The sequence below is a fragment of the Aquarana catesbeiana genome, linkage group LG12 (genome assembly GCF_042186555.1).
Source record: "Aquarana catesbeiana isolate 2022-GZ linkage group LG12, ASM4218655v1, whole genome shotgun sequence".
NCBI classification, from domain to species: Eukaryota; Metazoa; Chordata; class Amphibia; order Anura; family Ranidae; genus Aquarana; species Aquarana catesbeiana.
The window spans coordinates 70,951,787-70,972,829 of NC_133335.1; the positions used below are offsets into that span (position 1 = coordinate 70,951,787).

Here is a 21,043-nt window from a genome sequence, read left to right on the forward strand (position 1 = left end):
AGCTGGACAGACTGAGACCAACTTCACCTGCTACAAACCCCCCCAGAGATACTAAACTTGCCAGGCTTTTCTCACCTTTTCACTTGATAGACACCTGGAGGCATAAACACCCGCACACGCGTAAATACTCCTGCTTCTCAGCAACACACAATACCATGTCAAGAATTGACTTTATTTTTATATCCCAAAATCTGTTAGCACGTCTCCTTGAGACAGAGTTTGGTCCTAGACTGCTCTCGGATCACGCTCCATATTGGATCACCCTCACCTTCCATATAGATAAACCACCAACTTCATGGCGCCTTAATCCGTTCTGGCTGACACTGTTGCCAGAGGATGACGACTTGTCGGCCGAATGGGAGACCTTCTTTTTGGAAAACACAAGCACCGCCTCTTTTCCGATAGTATGGGAAACTTTTAAAATACACGCCAGGGCTACCCTAATAACTCGCATCAACAAGATCAAAGAAAACTCATCAGATATATATGAGAGGGCGGAGACTGAATTCTCACGCATAGAACACATATATCAAAATGACCCATCCCAAGCTAATGCCTCCCACTTAAAATTACAATCCAGGATCATGAACCAACTCCAATACGAAAAAGCAAGACAGAAATTATTTTTTGCCAAACAGAAATATTTTGAGCAGGGTGAGAGAGCTGGAAAACTTCTGGCGTCTCTAGCTCGGAATGAGGACAAACCCCCAGTGGTAATTGCACTGCATAGCCCAGAGGGGCAAAAAATCACAGATCCTCCTGTTGTGTCATCCAAATTTAGGGAGTTCTTTGTGGACTTATACAATTCTAGGACCCAGGAGGGACCAGATGATATGATCTCCTTTCTGGAAGGAGTAGCATTCCCGCAACTTACGCCTGAACAAAGGGAACTTCTAGAGGCCCCTCTCACTAAAGAAGAAATAGACGCCGCAATTGCAAGTTTCGCCAAATCTAAATCCCCTGGCTCAGATGGGTTACCCATAGAATTTTACTCACATTACAATGAAATAATCACCCCCAAACTGCTTACCCTTTATAATGTCATGTTTCAACAATTCACCCTCCCACCCTCTATGGGTGAGGCCACAATTGTCTTGATACCTAAACCGGGCAAGGACTTGGGTCACCCGGAATCCTACCGCCCTATCTCATTACTACAGGCTGATATTAAGATTCTGGCCAAAATTCTAGCCATGCGACTCAATCAAGTGATACTCAACCTTATACATGCTGACCAGGCTGGTTTTATGCCGGGACGTAACACTTCCTTTAACCTACGGAAATTATTTATAAACCTGCAGGCCACACATGAGAATGTGGGCACAAGGGTGATAGTCACCCTTGATACTGCCAAGGCTTTCGACTCGGTTGAGTGGGGATACCTCTGGTGCTGTCTTGAACGATATGGTTTTGGTCCAAACTTTATTCAATGGGTACAATTACTGTACCAGAACCCCACGGCCAGGGTGGTGGCAAATGGATGGCCGTCTCAGAAGTTCGACCTCCACAGAGGCACGAGACAGGGCTGCCCATTGTCCCCACTGCTGTACGCTCTGGCTGCGGAACCACTGGCTGTTTCTATCCGGACAGACCCAGAGATCATAGGATTAAAAACCGGAACCCTCACAGAAAAAATCAGCATGTACGCTGATGACACACTACTATATCTGGCGGACCCAGGTCCTTCCCTCCACCGGGCTCTCCAGACAATTGAACGTTTCGGGAAATTCTCGGGCCTCAAAATAAATTGGGGGAAATCCCAAGTTTTACCAATAGACACTTTCCCACCCATGGAATTCCAAGCCACCCTACCATTACAAAGAGTAGACACAATTAAATACTTAGGAATAAATACCTCCAAAAATCCAGCAGACTACATAACACTAAACATTAAACCATTATATTCCCTTATTAAAACTAAAACACAATCGTGGACTAGACTACCCCTAGGAGTGTGGGGTCGCATTAACCTTATAAAAATGATATTACTCCCTAAAATATTATATATACTCTGGCACACCCCAACATACATACCTCTAAAACACTTTAAAATAATGGAGTCCCTTCTCAAGCCCTTTGTGTGGGGAAAAAATAGACACAAGATTGCATGGCAAACCCTCAAAAACCCAACAGACATGGGGGGTACAGCACTTCCGGACCTTAATCACTACTATATTGCGTCCCAACTCTCCCAACTTTACCATATAGATAAGGTGGACAGTGAAAGATTCCGGATGCTAATCTGCCCACAATGGGCCCAAGAAACCTCAGATTCCATATATGCTATCACTGTGGGCACTAAGACCAACGAAGGTAACACACACAAAACATCCCTGTTGTATCAATATAGACGCATCTGGGAACTCGCAAACAACAAACTCAATATACCCAGACACAACGACTTCACTCCCTTATGGTGCAACAGAGACCTACCAGAGCTCCATAATATTCATGACCCGAGACCTTGGTTGGAGAGGGGTATACTCTACTTACACCATGTCTGGTCAAACGGAACCCTTAAAAACTTTGACACCCTTAAAGAGGAATTCCATCTAGCCAACAACATGGTATTCAGATTCCTCCAATTGAGACATGCAATACAGGCACAATTTCCGCAACCCCCACCACAGTCAGCCCCCAATCCTCTAATAGCAATCATAAAAGACACAGACCCAAAAAAATTAATATCCTGTTTCTACAACATGCTCACTACCCCAATAGCCACAAAAATAATATACGGCCTCAAATCCCGCTGGGAAAGGGATCTGGGTAACCTAGAAAATGAGGAATGGGAAGAAGCACTGGACACATGTAAAGAGGTATCTCCCAAACTGTCAGACAGGTTGACACAATTAAATATAATACACCGTACATACCTAACCCCGCATAGGATAGCCAGATACAAACACAACTGTCCAGCAGTGTGTCCAATGTGTAAGTCCACGGAGAGTTCGTTCTACCATCTCCTCTGGTCATGCCCTCAGATACAGGGCCTATGGAAGCAGATAGTAACCTTTCTTCATGACAACATGGGTTCACCTGTGACACTGGACCCCAAACAATGCCTGTTGGGTGTGTTCCCAAGCCCAATGGAAAAATACACCAAGGTATTTCTGCAGGAGACCCTGTTCTCATGCAGAAAGATAATAGCTAGGAAATGGATGCGTCCCTTACCACCCGAGATTAAAGAATGGAAAGCAGAGGTAAATGGGACACTCCCATATAAACGGGTGATATACATAAATAGAGGATGCCCAGACAAACACAATAGAATATGGGATCGATGGCTACAGGACTCGGAAACTTGCTCATGACCAATATAAATTTCTATGTACTGGAGAAATACCTCTCCTCAATGAAAATACTATAATTATACCCTATATTAAACGATAATATTAATAGAGAACATCAGAAGAAATGTACTACAGACCATTCATGTATGTAACCATCTTTATATCACGTACAATTACATTGCAATGTATACATGTATAAATACGTGCAAATGTTAAAAGGGGGATCAACTTCAGAGATAAAATGATAATTCTCCCGCTCTACAAGACTCTGGTCCGGCCACACCTCGAGTATGCTGTCCAGTTCTGGGCACCAGTCCTCAGGAAGGATGTACTGGAAATGGAGTGAGTACAAAGAAGGGCAACAAAGTGAGCACTGAACTTATTCTCTCTGGAGAAGAGACGCTTGAGAGGGGATATGATTTCGATATGCAAATACCATACGGGTGACCCCACAATAGGGATAAAACTTTTTCGCAGAAGGGAGTTTAACAAGACTCGTGGCCACTCAATAAAATTAGAAGAAAAGAGGTTTAACCATAAACTACGTAGAGGAGGGTTCTTTACTGTAAGAGCGACAAGGATGTGAAATTCCCTTCCACAGGCAGTGGTCTCAGCGGGAGCATCGGTAGTTTCAAGAAACTATTAGATAAGAACCTGAACGACCGCAACATACAGGGATATATAAGGTAATACTGACATATAATCACACACATGGGTTGGACTTGATGGACGTGTGTCTTTTTTCAACCTCACCTACTATGTAACTACTATTCCCCCATTAACCGAGGGTCAGCGTCTTCATACACAGCTCTCTTCCTTCTCTTGATCACTACTGGTCTCCCATTAAGAACCATCACCATCTGACTGTGCAGCTCTTTTCCTTCTCTCCTCCCTTCTATATCACTACTATTCCTCCATTAACAAGGGTCAGCGTCTGCATACACATCTCTCTTCCTTCTCTCAATCACTACTGTTCCCCTATTGATAACCATCACCATCTGAATATGCAGCTCTTTTCCTTCTCTCTTCCCTTGGTTATCAATGGGGGAACAGTAGTGATTGAGAGGGGAGGAGAGGATGAAGAGAACTGTGCATGCAGGTGCTGACCCTTGGTAATGGGGGAATAGTAGTGATTGAGAAGGGAGGAGAGAAGGGAAAGAGCTGCACAGTCAGATGGTGATGGTTCTTAATGGGAGACCATGGGCGTAGCATAAGAGGTTGCAGAGGTTCGAATCGCAACCCCGCCCCTAGCTCCAGGGGGCCCCTGCAGCCTCCCTGTCATATTATCACATCCTCTACAAAATCCAGCTTCGATCTGCTCTACAGCCCCACAGCCAAGCTCCTGTACTGGGCTTCTACTTTGCCTTCCACAGTCCACACCCCTATGTTCCCATTGGCTGGGGAGAAGCTGTGAGCCATTTCCTGAATAGAGAGGAGCACGAGGTGAGAACAGCCTAGGATGGGGAAGTGTCTGTACTGTGTGCTGGCAACATGGAATGGTAACCGAGCTCAGCGAGGCAAGAGGTGGAGAGTGCCGTCCTGTAGCCACAATGTGACCGATGTCACTGGTAAGGTATGACACTGCTCAGTGTCTCCTAGTCACCAGCTGGGATTCTCTGTACCCCCCACCCAGGGGATGTCTACTTACCCTACTTCCCTGACAACTGGGGAAAAGACACACACCTCCGGGAGGTGACCTTCCCCCAACACCTGCCAACACCGACAGAGAAACCTTCAGAAATTGCTAAAACTAATCCCTTAACACCTTTCAGGGGGCCCCTGAAAAGGGCTGCAGGCTCCAGATTTTGTGTCACATGGCTTTGCCCTCCCAGATCTAAGTTGCCCCCCCCAAAGCTCCCTGACCACCCCCTCCACCCTGCATACTATGCCCGGCTGCTAAGCTTCTTTGCCATTACAGCACTCTATACTGTTCCTCCTCCGCAGGGCTGAAATTACATTCCTTTACAACACAGCCAGTTAGCCATGATCTGCACAGGGTGTATCTGCCTACTGCAACTACATTGCCATTCCGACCAGAGAATTTCACAGAAGGGCAACATACAAAGCAGATACACCCTGTGAAGATTGACAGACTGTGTGTGAAGGAATATGAATTCAGCCCTGTGTAGTGGGGGGGGGGAGCTGTATACAGTGCTGGGATGGGAAAGGAGCTCTGCCAAGTGACCTGTCAGGGGTCCCTGTCCTCTGATTCTCCAGCGGTGATCCCTGTCCTCTGATTCTCAAGGCAGTATTCCCCGTCCTCTGATGTAAAGAGGACCTCTGTGAACTCAAAACTCTTAAGCCACTTTGAGTATCTTGGCATGCAGTGGATGTATCTGCACGCACGTTGGAAGTAGTGGGGGGGGCCGAGGTCAACTTTTGCATCAGGGCCCACAAGCTTCAAGCTACGCCTCTGTGGGAGACCAGTAGTGATTGAGCAGGGAGGAGAGAAGGAAGAGAGCTGCACAATCACTACTGGTCTGCCATTGAGAACCATCACTGTTTGACTGTGCAGCTCTCTTCCTTCTCTCCTCCCCTCTCGATCACTACTGTTCCCACATCGATAAGCTTCATCATTCGCCCACGCAGCGCTCATCCTTTTTCCTCCCTTCTCCATTCTCATCATCACAACTCTTTGGCTAAGGCAAATCTTTATGTGTAGAATCAATCCTAATGCAAAAGGGTGGCTGGCTGCGTTCATACACACCCTGATTGTCTTTATGGATACGTGAGCACCTTCAGATAGACCTTGCTCATTCCTTGACTCCTACATTAGCTAATTCCTTGTTTGAATAATGTTCTACATAAAAGATGTTTTTTCTAACCATACACTCTTCCATAGAAAACAAAATATACAATTGCTATTTCAGATATCAAAATACTGTATCAAGATACAGGAAATATGGGTGATTATGGTGTACAATCATTTTATTATCTTAAGCTGGAAAAGTAGACTTGCGAAAAAATGATCTGAGCTGGTAGAAAAAAAATTTCAAATATTCCAATTATACAGAACAAATATTTTGTCAGTTTGATGCAAGGATCATTTTACAAAAAAGTTTAAACTTCCTTAGCCAAATAAAGTTCAAAATACACTTTTTTCACTTTTCATAGAGCCACTGTTTTTGGTTTGTGGGCAACCCTTATCTGTAGATCATTAGGATTTTTTAAAGGGGGGCACTATGAAAAATGCCAAATTCAGTCTTCTGACTGTGTGAGTGGGCTAGTAGGCAAGCATACTTATTTGAATGTTTTTCTAGATGTTATATAGACATATACAAACTGGATGGTGGACACGCTGCACACACTGTGGATAGGAAGAGCATCTGTGAGAGAAAACCCTTAGCTTATAACTTAACCGTGAAAGTGGATCTGAAACCAAAAATTTTGGATTTGCTATCTTATGGGGAACATTTAGAAATGTTATTCGTGCGTAAGCAATGCACTAAATTATTTTCATTTTACCTTGCATTTTTTGTGAAAATATCAGTATACTTCCTGTGCTTTGCATGAGATCATCTAAGCCACTGTGCCTTTGATTACTAGTCTCACAAGATTTGGAATGGGATTTGGTAATGTCAATATTGTACTGCTCACTGTTCTCCATGCTGGAGAGGAAGCTGTACCTAAGGACATGCAGTGCAAGGATCCCCTTGCTTCTTCTTCGTTGTTCCCGTGGATCCGCGCTTTCTGCATCTCCCTTGCTGGTTTTGAATATTTCCCCACTAGCTGTCATTTCAACGGTGATGAGCGGGAGCAGCTCTGACATGAGGAGGTAAAGCCCTGCCTTTACCAAGATGGTCGTCTCTACAGAGAGACACAAGACCAGAACAAGGCATGGTAAAAAAAAAAGTCCAGAAATAGGGAAAAGATCAGCTGCAAGGAGCCTGTATGCCACCTTTTCTCAACTTTTTTAACACAGCAGAACCCTTGAAACAATTTTCTGGTCTCAGGGAACCCCTGCTTAAAAGTACTGTATCTACAACTCATTATACATTAGTGGATTACTCAGTGGGAAGAATTCTTCTTACACCTGTTGTCACGGGAAAGAATTACCCCCTTACAGATAGTTAAAAAGATCAATAATGGTAGTGGGAACTTATATAAAAGGCAAAAATTGCTCAAGGAACCCCTAGGAAGCTCTAGAACACGTGTCAAGCATAGGCCATTTCATGTGGCCCTCGCACCCAGGGATTTTTTTCAGCTGGAACCCTGCACACTGTGCATAGCACACCCTTAAATCCTGCACTCTGTATGTAGCGCACTCCTCAACCCTGCACATATAGCACCCCTGAACTCTGCACTCTGTGCATAGGGCACCCCTGAAGCTGCATTCTGTACATAGCGCATCCCTAAACTCCACACATACCACACGCCTGGTATTTATTGCCCCTTAAAGATCCTCGCACTGTTAGTGTAATTTGGCCACACCCACCATTCGATGCAGTTCAGCAGGGGGCGTGATTGCATTCCTGCACCTATTCTGAAAAAAAAAAAAGCCCTGGATAAATTTATATGGCTTTATAGATACATTGCTGTTTGAGGGCAATCGTAATGCTGATGCAGCCTGCGATGAAACTGAGTTTGACACCCCCGCTCTAGAGGAACTCTGGTTGAGAAACCTTGCTGTAGATAATACTAGTGACTAGTTCTTTGATCTCTTCTTGCCTTTTTTTCAGGACAGCTTCCACAGTTCAGGTCCTCATTAACATTTCACCTAAATTTAGAAATGATCTCAATCCTCCATTTTTAAATCTGCAATAAAAGTATAAACTATGATTATGCATATACTGTACACTTTGTTTTCTTACAGTTCTTCCTTATCTAATGTCTTTGGTGCTCCAGGTCCTCTAAGTTAATGTCTGGTTTCCATTACACAAGAGAAAAATATCTTATATCTTCCGTATAAACATTTTATTGTACTCCAGGGAGAAATTCACAGTAAATATGTGAAAACTGTCCACTCATGGTGAAACTGGTGACACAGTGTAATAAAGGATCATATACTGTACATATTTATCTTTATCTATAGACACTGGTTAAACACCAAGGCGTACTAGGTAAATGTCTTGGGCACTTCAGGACACCTAGTGCACAACAGGACAATCTCTAGCAGCAAGCAAGTCTGACCTAATCATAGACTCAATCTATTTTCAGCTTTTTATGTTGTTGTGAAAGAAAACACATTCTCTTATCACGCCTTAAAACTGGTTTCTTGCTGATAGATTGGATGTAATGGTCGTGAATTTTATGTTAAAGTACTCCTATCTCCATATCTCTGATTTCCAAGTCAAAGTATAATTTAATAGTACTTGTTAAGCAATTTCCTTTCATCGTAGCTTGCTAGAAAAGTGTTACCTTTAACCCAAATCACAGCCGATCCTATGATATTCAGATTCAGATTTTCAAAATCATTATACATACCTTTTTTTCTAGGTGTCCTCGGTTCAGTCGCCTGACATCACAGGTCCTCTTCACCCTCTTTCTCTTCTGGTAGGAAGCAAGTCCTAACTGATGCAGAGATTGGTGCCATGTAATGACATTGTGTCACTCTCTGCACTATTCTCATGTGAGACCAAGGTGAGGGATGGGCCATTGACACCATGAGGCTCACAGGAAGTGGGTTAAATGACCCAGAAGAAGAGTGGCTCTGGAATCCAGATTGGGTGAGTCAGTGGGAAACAGTGCCGGAGATAATATATTGCAGATTGGAGTCCTCAGATGTGCCGGCTGCATTCGTTTTCAGGAAATACAGAAAATACCTGTTGATCTTGTCATTAATGCAGTGTCTTGTCACTTCCTCTGAGCTACACAGAAGAATTTCTTCCTTCTTAGCTATCTTCTGTAAACCACCAATTCCCCCACCCCCCATATAATGAAGATGAGAATATACAGATATGTTTGTAGCCCATATCAGGAGAGCAGCCTAGATTGACAGCCATTGCTCCCTCTCTTGATACAGTGGAGGAGTGACATAGCCACCTAGGGACTGGAAGGGTGTTATTTGAAGGATTCCAGGTGCAAACAAAGCAAAAGAAGCTTCAAAAACGAATTTGACATCTTCAATACTGGGCACTTTCACCCCCTTCCTGCCCAGGCCAATTTTCAGCTTTCAGTGCTGTCGCACTTTGAATGACCGTTGGGCGGTCATACAATGCTGTACCCAAATTAAATTTTTATAATTTTTTTTTTTAGACAGGTAGAGCTTTTTTTGGTGGTATTTAATCACCACTAAGTTTTTTATTTTTTGCTAAAAAACAAAAAAACAAAAAAGACCACACAATTTTGAAAAAAAAAAAAGTTTTCTCTAGCTTCTGTTGGGCACTGATGAGGCGGCACTGATGGGGAGGCACTAATATGCAGCACTGATGAGCGGCATGGATAGGTGGCACTGATAGGCATCACTGATGGACACTGATTGGCATCACTGCTGGGCACTGTTGGGGCTGCACTGATAATCAGGGCACTGATTATCTGTGCAGGTTTCCCCTGTGAGAAAATTCCGCTGATCGCCTCTCCTCTCTGTCAGTGTGAAGAGAGGAAACCCGATAACCGGCATTTCCTTGTTTACATGTGCTCAGCTGTGATTGGACGCAGCTGATCACATGGGTAAAGAGCCTCATCATCGGCTCTTTACTGAGGTCGGGGATGCCAGGGACGCAGCACGCTGCCGATCTCCGTGCTGCGCACCCCTGTGGGTGAGACGACGTCATATGATGTCGTCCAAGAACAAGAGAGCCACCCTCCTGCCGTCATTTTATTTACATGGCGGGTGGGAGGTGGTTAATGTAATGTAAAGTAGACTAATGCATCCACCACACCAAGGACTAGTAAGATGCAATATGTTATATTTTTGGTTTTAGGTTTAGCTACATTTATTACTGCTGGCGGATTAGTGTTTTGCATTTTTGCCCAGTTGAACTTGAGTTTCAATGAGTAGCTGCTCTGTAAATTAAAAGAGGGATTAAAAATTGTAATTAAAAGAGGGAGCCATCCAAACATAAAAATAATAGATGTTTTAATAATCACAGCAGTAATAAAGCCATTGTTACTTATAATTGCCCCCACCACTGCAAGGATTGGCCCGAGAACAATTTTATTTTACTGCAATGGGCCAATATTTAAATAACATTTAAAATCCCCTGATCTTCAAAGAAACCCAGATGAGGGGCGGAAAGGGTCACATGGCAGATAAGGCAAGTAGTGTAGAGCCCACAACCAAATGCCTAAGCGTGCGGTCAAGTGACTAACATAGAAAGTGGTCCACCATTGAGTTTTCTCCCAGAAAAGTAAGTATTCAGTCCCCTTCTTTATTTATCCCCCCAAGGAAGATTTTTTACAGACTTATGTTAGCCATTGAATTTAGATCCGTTTTAGGCCCTGTACACATTTGCAGGTTTTAAAATGCATTCGCACCTAGCATTTTGTAAATGTGCGCAAAATCGTGCTGCACATATGTGCGTTTTTTGCACCACATGCATAGGGCAACTTATTGGGCAGTATAGCAGGGGCTGGCAGGTGTTCAGTAGGTGCTACTCCAGCCTCCTGTTTTTTTTTTTTTTTTACTTTTTTACTTTTGTTAAGTTGTCAAATGGAAATTTTACATTGCAGAACGGTGCTGCAACTGTGAGCCAAGCGCTTGGCTTAAAGTTGTGGTGTGGTGCCATTGACCTCAAAGAGCAAATTTGGCAAGAGGTGCGAGGCAACCCAAGTAAAAATTTCTGTCAAGCAAAGGATCGTGGCAATTTGTACAGCCCTGCCAGGCTGCAATGTTAGTATTTAGGTTGGCGGATGGAGGGGCAGTAAACAGCCACTACAGCCTCCAGCTTCCCATGTAAAGGAGCCCTTACTTAGAAGAGCCCAAAAACAATATTCCCCACGCACAAGTTCCTGAAGATGGCTATTCCTTAATGATGGGTGCTGCAATGACCACAGGCTGGGCAACGTAAACGATCCAAGTGAAGAACTGTCATCAGTACGCCAAGGATTCCTCAAGAAGGGTTCAAAGCTTTATTATCGTGGTCACATAGTACACACGCAGGGCAGCGTTGTCTGACGATGGTGTCCTGCGTGGCTCCAAAACGCTGCCTTCTGTGTACTATGTGACCACTATAATAAAGCTTTGGAGTCTTCTTGAGGAATCCTTGGTGTGCTGATAACAGTTCCTCACTTACAGTACTTAGAAGAAGTCTCAGGGCTAGCCTAAAAACAAAGCCAAAAACCAGCCACAGTGACATAGGCAAGCTATAGACGGTGCAAATTTCTTTCCTGCAACCACGAGTTGCAGGAAAGAAATTTGCATGTTTCCCCCATCAACACAGACAATGTTGAAAGGGGAATCCCTCTTGCCGAGACATTGGGATTTATTTACTAAAGCTGGAGAGTGCAAAATCAGGCTCACTTCTGCATTGAAACCAATCAGCTTCTAACCTCAGCTTGTTCCATTAAAGTGATGGTAAAGGCTCATTTATTTTATTTTTTTAAATAACAAACATGTTATACTTACCGCCTCTGTGCAGTTGGTTTTGCACAGAGCAGCCCCGATCCTCCTCTTCTCGGGTCCCTCTTTGCTGCTCCTAGCCCCTCCCTCATTTGAGTGCCCCTCAGCCAGCAGCTTGATACAGGGGGCACCCAAGCCGAGTCAGAGCATCGTATATCCATTCAGAGCCTTGACCTGGCCCTGCTCCCTCTCTCCCCTGATTGGCTGACTGACTTTGATTGACAGCCGTGGGAGCCAATGGCGCCCCTGCTCTGTCTCAGCCAATCAGGAGATGTGTCCTGGAGGGCTGAGGGGATCGTGAACATCGCTGGAGAGAGATGTTCACAATTCCCTCATAAACACTAGGATTAATTCGAATGTTATATGTTTTTATAGATGCTCTACAACATCCGTCCCTGAAGAAGTGTTTTTACACAGAAACGCGTCGGACTATAGGGATGTAGTTACGTGCCCTACTAGGATAATATCTGTATATGTCATATTTTTTAACCTTTTGAATTACCAATCAGGCTGCCAGCTGTTATGTGAATCGATCATGCTATATACGATTGCCATGTGTTTAAAATGTATACATTTGTGAACATACATTTGATGATACTATTTTTATGCATACGTATAAATATGATAACATTTACTCATTGACTTTCTTATATGAATTTTACTATTGTTATGCATTTATATAATTTTTACTTCAACAATAAAATTTGACTACATCTATCTACACGAGTCAACCACCTTTAAAGTTCCAAATTTCCCTTTTTTGTCTCATCGCTGGAGAAAGAAGGAGTTTAGGTAGGCAATTAGGGGGGTTGCTGGGGAGGCTATTACGCACAGAAGGTTTTTTATCTTAATGCATTAAGATAAAAAACCTTCTGCCTTTGCAGCTCCTTTTAGCTTTGGCAATAAAACCTGGAAGCTGATTGGTTTCTATGCAAAAATAAAACCTTATTTTGCACTCTCCAGTTTTAGTAAATGATGTATTCTCCTGCTATAGCAGCCACTAGCAATCATCACAAGTAAAATCCATCAGGCTGGTTGTACCCAAGTTGATCGATCAATCAACTTGGGTACATTCAGCCTGCCCATACACGGCTCGAATCTCGGCTGGTTCCTGCTGAAGGGGCCGAGATTCGAATTAATTATGGCCAGCTATAGAAGAGCAGAACAACCAGGTGCACACAACAAAAGGTAAGCTGCCAATTACAGACACAATGTAACACAATTGGCTGCAATGTAACTTTTATCCCCAATAACACCTGTGCGTTTTGGCCATTGTGCAAAAATACATGCCAAAAGGAACCCTGTTATTGTCTGTGAGGCCCATTTATATGTATGCCAGCACAAAATGCATAAAAACAATAAAAATGCACTAATAATCCAAGTGTGAGCCTAGCCTTAAATTGGTATCCAACTCGAATTTGGAAAAAATGCTGACGGACAGGGTTTTCATAACAGAAAAGACCCTAGTTGCCCCTTCTGTCATACATGTGTCCTCCTGCCTATCAGTGGTAATGTGATCTAAGATGCACACGAGCGGCTCATAGGCTGAGACCACAGTTACAGCACTCGCTGTGTGCCATGGTGATCTGATTCCCGTGCATATGCGTGGGAGTGATGTCATTGCGGCCTGGGTATTCAAGCAGCCGAAAAGACAGAACCTGGAAGGAATATCCAGGAAAGATGGAGACTCCCGGGAACCATTTGACAGGTAAGTCTGCCATAATATGGTGATATGCGGTGCAGGGGGCCATTTAAAAAAAAAAAATTATACTGCTTTAAGGAAGAACTAAATCTGCTGTGCGGAGGCGAGCTCTCCTATTGTGCCCTTCTTGTGGGATGAAGGTTTGGGCTACAGTGGCAACAGCGCCATCTACCTGGGTGGTCGTTGGTCATGGATGATACATCTTCTGCACATGCGCACTCGAGTTACATAATTCCTAGCACCCGCCTCTGTTCTAGGTTTGTCTTGCATGAGCTGGAACGTGCACTGAGTGGGAGGCAAATGCCTCTATTCTAGGTTTGTCTTGCATGAGCTGGAACATGCACTGAGTGGGAGGCAACCGCCTCTATTCTAGGTTTGTCTTGCATGAGCTGGAACATGCACTGAGTGGGAGGCAACGGCCCCTATTCTAGGTTTGTCTTGCATGAGCTGGAACGTGCACTGAGTGGGGATGTATGAACAATGTACTATGCACATGCAAAGACAAAAACTGCTAGGAGTGTAGGGCAAAAGGTTTGTTGGCAAAAGAAACTTTGCATTAATCGTAACAGTTTTTCACAGTGAGACATTAGTTCTACTTTAAGATCTGATAAAGCAAAAAAAGATAATCTCCTTGCACAAAAGCAACAGGAAAGCAAATGTAGAACAAATTTTACTGCATTTTTGGACAAAGGGGGCACTGTTTCATCGGTGCTGATAGTTAATATTTAACCTGGGAGAGGCAATGCAGGGCTGTATTGGCTGCCCCTATGATTTCCTGAACCTTCATGGAGAAGTAGCATAGTTCACTGTGTTTAGAAACATAGGAGAGGTTTGATGATCGGTCCTGAGATTGGAACTAGGACCCTGCTTGATTCTCAAGTAGACCTGTCATAAGGCAAAATGTTTTCCCCCTTTCCCTTCTCCTGCAGCGCACCACAATGCATATACTGAGTTGTGATAGGTTGGGTTGTTAATAAGAGGTCATGCAAGTTTTTTCACCTGCTTTGGTGCCGTGGCAGCCCATTTAATAATGCAGCGTGTGGTAATGCATGCCATAACACATTAACATTAATGCACAGCAATGGTAAGTGTGGATTACTTATTTTCCCATAAAGAAAATTGCTTTCTGCATGGAGCTTGTACATTGCTCCTGTGTTTGCCTAGGCTTTCTCTGGATGCTTCCTTTTCAAAATTTAAAGCAGTGGTCTCCAAACTGTGACCCGGGGGCCAGATGCGGCCCTTTGCTTGCTTTTATCCGGCCCTTGGGGCACTATTTCATCCACTGATACCAACAATAGGGCCTAATTCCCCCCCACTGACACAAATGAAGGGGCACAATTTCTTCCAATGACACCAACGGTGAGGACAGGAACATGAAGGGGGGCTGGAGATTGCAATGTAAAGGAGAGTGTCATAAGGGGGGTGAGGAAATGTGAAGGGGGACTGGAAACTGCAATTTAAAGTGTGTGGGGGGGGTGAAATAAAGGGGGGCCGAGGACTGTAATGTAAAGGGAGGGATGATGTGCAGGGGTAACTAAGAACACTAATGTAATAACAGGATTATGATGTGAAGCATCTGAGGCTATGTTCACATCATTGTGTTCTGCGTTCTGCATGTAGGCAGCCCATTTATTTTAGTGGGCTGCCTTATACGCAAAATCGCAGAGAAAGAAGACCCTTATTTTTAATTGCGCCGTTCTGTGGCACCATGCGGTTTGGCACCCAGAAAAACATGCCGCGTTGCCAGTGCACAGAGGTGCCATTAAGAATCAAACCTCTGCTGGAAGAAAATTTTACTGACTGGACCTTGCTGAATTGTAATTCAATACCCCTGACATAAAGGATGAATAATGCAAAAACAGCTGTGGCCCATGGCAACTAATCCGCTTTCTTATTTCATTAAAACAATTTCAGATTGGTTGCTATGAAGCGACAGCTTCAGCTCCAAAAACCTGCATAATCTGGCCACTGGGCAGCAGAGAAGGTGTTAAGAACAAATATTTGAGCAGGAAGAGAACCTGTCAAATAATACTGTCTGCGAGGAACAATAGTGACTTGTTGCTGGAGCCTATGGAGGGTGTGTCATTGCCTCAGGTATACTGTACAACCTGCACTGCCGCAGGGACGGGCGTGTCTTCCTCTGCAAGGTGCCAAAAACATCCTGACTGTATCGGAATGATTAATTGTCACTGGTAGCTCTCCTCCTGGCCCCATCATATCATATACTGTATGTGCAGTTTGCAGCAGGAAAGGAGTGTTGATTCTTGCTAACTACTGTACACATCTATGGTGAGTGCTAAAGAAACCCAAAGGCATCCCTCCCAACTTTTGAATTTGAGAATGAGGGACATTTCAGGGAGTTAGTGACCAGCGGTGTGCTATGCGCACCGTGGCAAAAAAGTGGGGGTGGCCAAACATGCTGGTGGGAGGGGCTTAAGGGGCATGGTTAAACAAAACCTGGGCTTCCTTGTACCTATAAAATATGCTTTGATTGCTTTGCCACAAGCTGGAGTCTCAGGGATACATATACATTATGGTACATGGAATGCAGCAAGGATCACTATGGCACATGGAAGGCAGGAAGGATGGATCACTACAGCGAATGGAAGGCAGGAAGGATGGTTGACTAAAAGGGCAAGGAAGGCCGGAAGGATGGATCACTACAGTGCATGGAAGGCAGGAAGAATGGATCACTACAGGGCATGGAAGGCAGGAAGGATGGATCATTACAGTGCATGGAAAGCAGGAAGGATAGATCACTACAGGGCATAGAAGGAAGTATGGATCACTATAGAGCATGGAAGGCAGGAAGGATGGATCACTACAGCGCATGGAAGGAAGAGAGAGATTGGAGAATTCACTCATCGCAGGCTCGGGCAGGCATCGCGTACACTGGCTGCTCAGCACCCGCCCACACAACCCCTTCCCAGCACAGCATTGGCTGTACGCCGGGGGTTGAGGGCCGGAGCAGGAGGACACGGGAAGGAGGTGGGGGAGAACTAGCCTACCTCCTTGTATTGGATGGATCTAGAGCCGGCGGGGCGGGTGAGTGGGCTGTGTACTGAGTGAGCCCCAGCCTCGCCAGCTGCAACGCGGAGCGATGCGCACCAGACAGAAGGATTAGTGGAGTCAAGTACCGGAACTTGTTCCGGAACTTGGATCCGCTTCGGGACTCAGCCCGGATTTGCGGGACACCGGGATTTACTTGAAATACCGGGGCGGTCCCGGCGAATCCGGGAAGGTTGGGAGGTATGCCAAAGGTATTAGAAATTCAGCTTTACAGCTAAGAGAATAAATAATAATAGCCAAACTAAGGCACAACCTACTGCTAAATCTAATTTATCCAAAATGCTAAACTATCCACTAAACCAGCCTTTTTCAACTTGGGTTTTGTGGAACCTGGGGACTCCTTCCTGACGATCACAGCGATACTACATATGTGTATGTTACTTGTTATTTGTACCCGTAGTACAGCCCAGAAACTATAGTGTGCACTTTTTCAATCCTACCTAAAACACACTAATGCCGCGTACACACGATATTCTGACAACAAATGTTCGATGGGAGCTTGTTGTCTGAAATTCCGACCGTGTGTAGGCTCCATCGGACATTTTTTGTCAGAATTTCCGACAACAAAAATTTAAGAGCTGGTTCTCAAATTTTCCGACAACAAAATCCGTTGTCGGAAATTCCGATTGTGTGTACACAATTCCGACGCACAAAATTCCACGCATGCTCGGAATCAAGCAGAAGAGCCACACTGGCTATTGAACTTCATTTTTCCCGGCTCATCATAGGTGTTGTACGTCACCGCGTTCATGACGTTCGGAATTTCCATCAACATTTGTGTGACCGTGTGTATGCAAGACAAGTTTGAGCCAACATCCGTCAGAAAAAATCCATGGATTTTGTTGTCGGAATGTCCAATCGTGTGTACGCAGCATAACACCCATCATGCCCTGTACACACGATCGGACATTCCCACAACAAATTCCATCGGATTTTTTCCGACAGATGTTGGCTCAAACTTGTCTTGCATACACATGGTCACACAAAGTTGGTCGGAAATTCCGAACGTCAAGAACGCGGTGACGTACAACATGTACGACGAGCCGAGAACAATGACGTTCAATAGCCAGTGCGGCTCTTCTGCTTGATTCTGAGTATGCGTGGCACTTTGTGCATCGGAATTGTCTACACACGATCAGAATTTACGCAAACGGATTTTATTGTCGGAAAATCTTAGATCCAGCTCTCAAACGTTGTGCGACGGAAATTCCGATGGAAAAAGTCCGATGGAGCCTACACACGGTCGGAATTTCCGGCAAGCTCCGATCGCACATTTTCCGTCGGAAAGTCCAATCGTATATACAGGGCATAACTGACACTATTTCAAGGATTTATCCACATTGAAAAGGCTTAGAAAGGCTAACTAAACTATCTAGTCAATATCCTATGTGTCATAGTATCAGTACCTAAATCTTGTGTCCAAAAACAGCAGTCAAAATTAGTAGTACCCAAAACTCAAGTTCTTTAAACTCTATTTAACATTTAAACCACCTGACCTCCAGAAGATTTACCCCCCTTCATGACCAGGTCATTTTTTGCAATACAGCACTGCGTTAATTTAACTGACAAATGTGCGGTCATGCAACGCTGTACTCAAATAAAGTTTATGTAATTTTTTTCCCCAAAAATAGAGCTTTCGTTTGGTGGTATTTGATCACAAATCATCGGAATTGCGTACACACGATCGGAATTTCCGACAAGAAATGTTCGATGTGAGCTTGTTGTCAGAAATTCCGACTGTGTGTAGGCTCCATCGGACATTTGTTGTCGGAATTTCCTACAACAAAAATTTGAGAGCTGGTTCTCAAATTTTCCGACAACAAAATCCGTTGTCGTAAATTCCAATCGTGTGTACACAATTCCGACACACAAAGTTCCACGCATGTTCAGAATCAAGCAGAAGAGCTGCACTGGCTATTGAACTTCATTTTTCTGGGCTCGTCGTTGCACATCACCGTGTTCTTGACATTTGGAATTTCCGACAACATTTGTGCGAACGTGTGTATGCAAGACAAGTTTGAGCCAACATCTGTCAGAAATAAATCCAGGATTTTGTTGTCGGAATGTCTGATCGTGTGTACGCGGCATAAGTCCGTAGGGTTCAATATTGAGTTGGCCCACCCTTTGCAGCTATAGCAGCTTCAGCTCTTTTGGGAAGGCTGTCCACAAGGTTTAGGAGTGTGTCTATGGGAATGTTTGACCATTCTTCCAGAAGCGCATTTGTGAGGTCAGGCGCTGATGTTGGACGAGAAGGCCTGGCTCGCAGTCTTTGTCCTAATTCATCCCAAAGGTGTTCTATCAGGTTGAGGTCAGGACTCTGTGCAAGCCAGTCAAGTTCCTCCACCCTAAACTCACTCACCCATGTCTTTATGGACTTTAGTTGTATGGAATTTTTTTTTTATACTAGTAAAAGCGGCGATCGGCGATTTATAGCGAGCCTGCAATATTGTGACAGACAATCAGACATTAACTAACACTTTGTGGGAACCAGTGGCACTAATACAGTGAACAGTGCTAAAAATATAGACTGTCACTATACTAATGACACTGGGTGGGAAGGGGTTAAACATCTACAGCATTCAAAGAGTTAACTGTGTGCATAGCCAGTGTTTATGTGTACTGCTTTTACTAGGGGTAGAGATGGGTTCTAGTCCCTGCTTTGCAGGGACACAGAATCCATTCCATCCCCCCTGTCAGAATGGAGATCTGCCTTGTTCCCCATTCCGTGTGGATTACTGACAATCAGCGGGTGTTGGAGGACATCCAGTGCCCGGCGCCCGCAGATCGGCTTCTCCTGTGAATAATCACAGCAGAAGTGGCCTGCTGGCACCGCGTGCGCCCCCTGCAGGTGGAAGTGAAGGATCACGTATATATACATGATCCTGAGCAAAGCTGCCACCCTGTAGCAGTAAAACTGCTATAGGGTGGTCAGCAAGTGGATTAGAGGACTGGTATTAACACGAAGTTTGGAAAAAGCTTGACTGATTGCCCATTTTTCTCCAGTGTTAGAGAAGATAAGCATGGTTCTGCTGTGCCTTTCTGTACAGTAAGGCAGATTGTAAATTAATCCCACACTGGTATGTAGCAACAATGGTAAGAGCCAGAAGGGTTGGTGCGCCTGAGAGCACTTGGATCTGTGCCAACTCCTGCTTAGCTTTTTGTAATCAAATGGAATACTTTAAAACTCTGGGCAGATATAAAAGACACAAATAAAACACAGCTCTAGACTTTAATTTACCATTAAATGTATTTTCTAGGCTTGCACCGATGCTGAGTACTGAGTACTCGTGCAAATGCTTCTGATACCCGAAACCGATACCTTTGCACATTTGAGCCCATATAAAATGAATGGGCTAAATGGTGCAGCAAAGAATCGCATGCGATTTGAACAAGAATGCGGTGCGATTTCCCCCTCTGCTCCTGTGTGATCCCAGTATAGAAAGACAGGGAAGTGACATCTAAGAAGTGCAGCAATGGGCAAACAGTTTATTAAAAAATGTTATCACAACTCACATAAGTACATAAAATATCTTGCATGTCAAATCCAAAACCTCAGGCCCTTACAAGTGCTCACAGGGCTGGAGGAGATGGATAGGCAGTCCGCCCCCAAGCTGACATCACTTCCGCCCTATACCCACAGGGGTCCCGGAACTACATACATCTCTTCCAGCCCTGTGAGCACCACAAGCGACCATGGTTTTGGATTGAAAGATATACAGTATTATGACATTTTGTGAGTTGTGATAACATTTTTAATAAATTATTTGCCCATTGCTACACTTCTTAGATCTTCCCTGTCTTTCTATACTGGGATTACCCAGGAGCGGAGGGAGAAACCCGCATGCAATTCAGACAGGAATCGCACTGCATTCCTGTTCAAATCGCATGTGATTCTTTGCAGCGCAATTTAAGTCCATTCATTTTGTATGGGCTCAAATGGCACCGCAAAGTTATTGGTACCGGCGAGTACTTGACCGGAAGTATCAGTACTCGTACTCGCCGGCAAAAAAATAGTTTGGTGCAACCCTAGTATTTAACCCTCAAAATAACTCAACACACAGCCATTAATGTCTGAACCGCTGGCAACAAAAGTCAGTATACCCCTAAGTGAAAATGTCCAAATTGGGCCCAAAGTGTCAGTATTTTGTGTGGCCTCCATTATTTTCCAGCACTGCCTTAACCCTCTTGGACATAGAGTTCACCAGAGCTTCACAGGTTGCCACTGGAGTCCTCTTCCACTCCTCCATGACAACATCACAGAGCTGGTGGATGTTAGAGACTTTGCGCTCCTCCACCTTCTGTTTGAGGATGTCCCACAGATGCTCAATAGGGTTTAGGTCTGGAGACATGCTTGGCCAGTCCATCATCTTTATCCTCAGCTTCTTTAGCAAGGCAGTGGTTGTCTTGGAGGTGTGTTTGGGGTCATTATGTTGGAATACTGCCCTGCGCCCCAGTCTCAGAAGGGAGAGGATCATGCTC

The 21,043-nt window shown here is 44.4% G+C and overlaps 1 protein-coding gene across 4 annotated transcripts in view; it reads right to left on the minus strand.

The window, feature by feature from the left end:
• GRB7 (growth factor receptor bound protein 7) overlaps positions 1-21,043 on the minus strand; it is a 243,145-nt gene that overhangs the window by 110,478 nt on the left and 111,624 nt on the right. The window contains exon 1 of one of the 4 annotated variants that reach the window (XM_073608027.1): positions 8,718-8,856. The exons of the other annotated variants lie outside the window; for them this stretch is intronic. The gene's annotated coding sequence lies outside the window, so the exon portion shown is untranslated. Of the gene's footprint in view, positions 1-8,717; positions 8,857-21,043 lie in introns of those variants that run through there. 4 annotated transcript variants of the gene reach the window in all.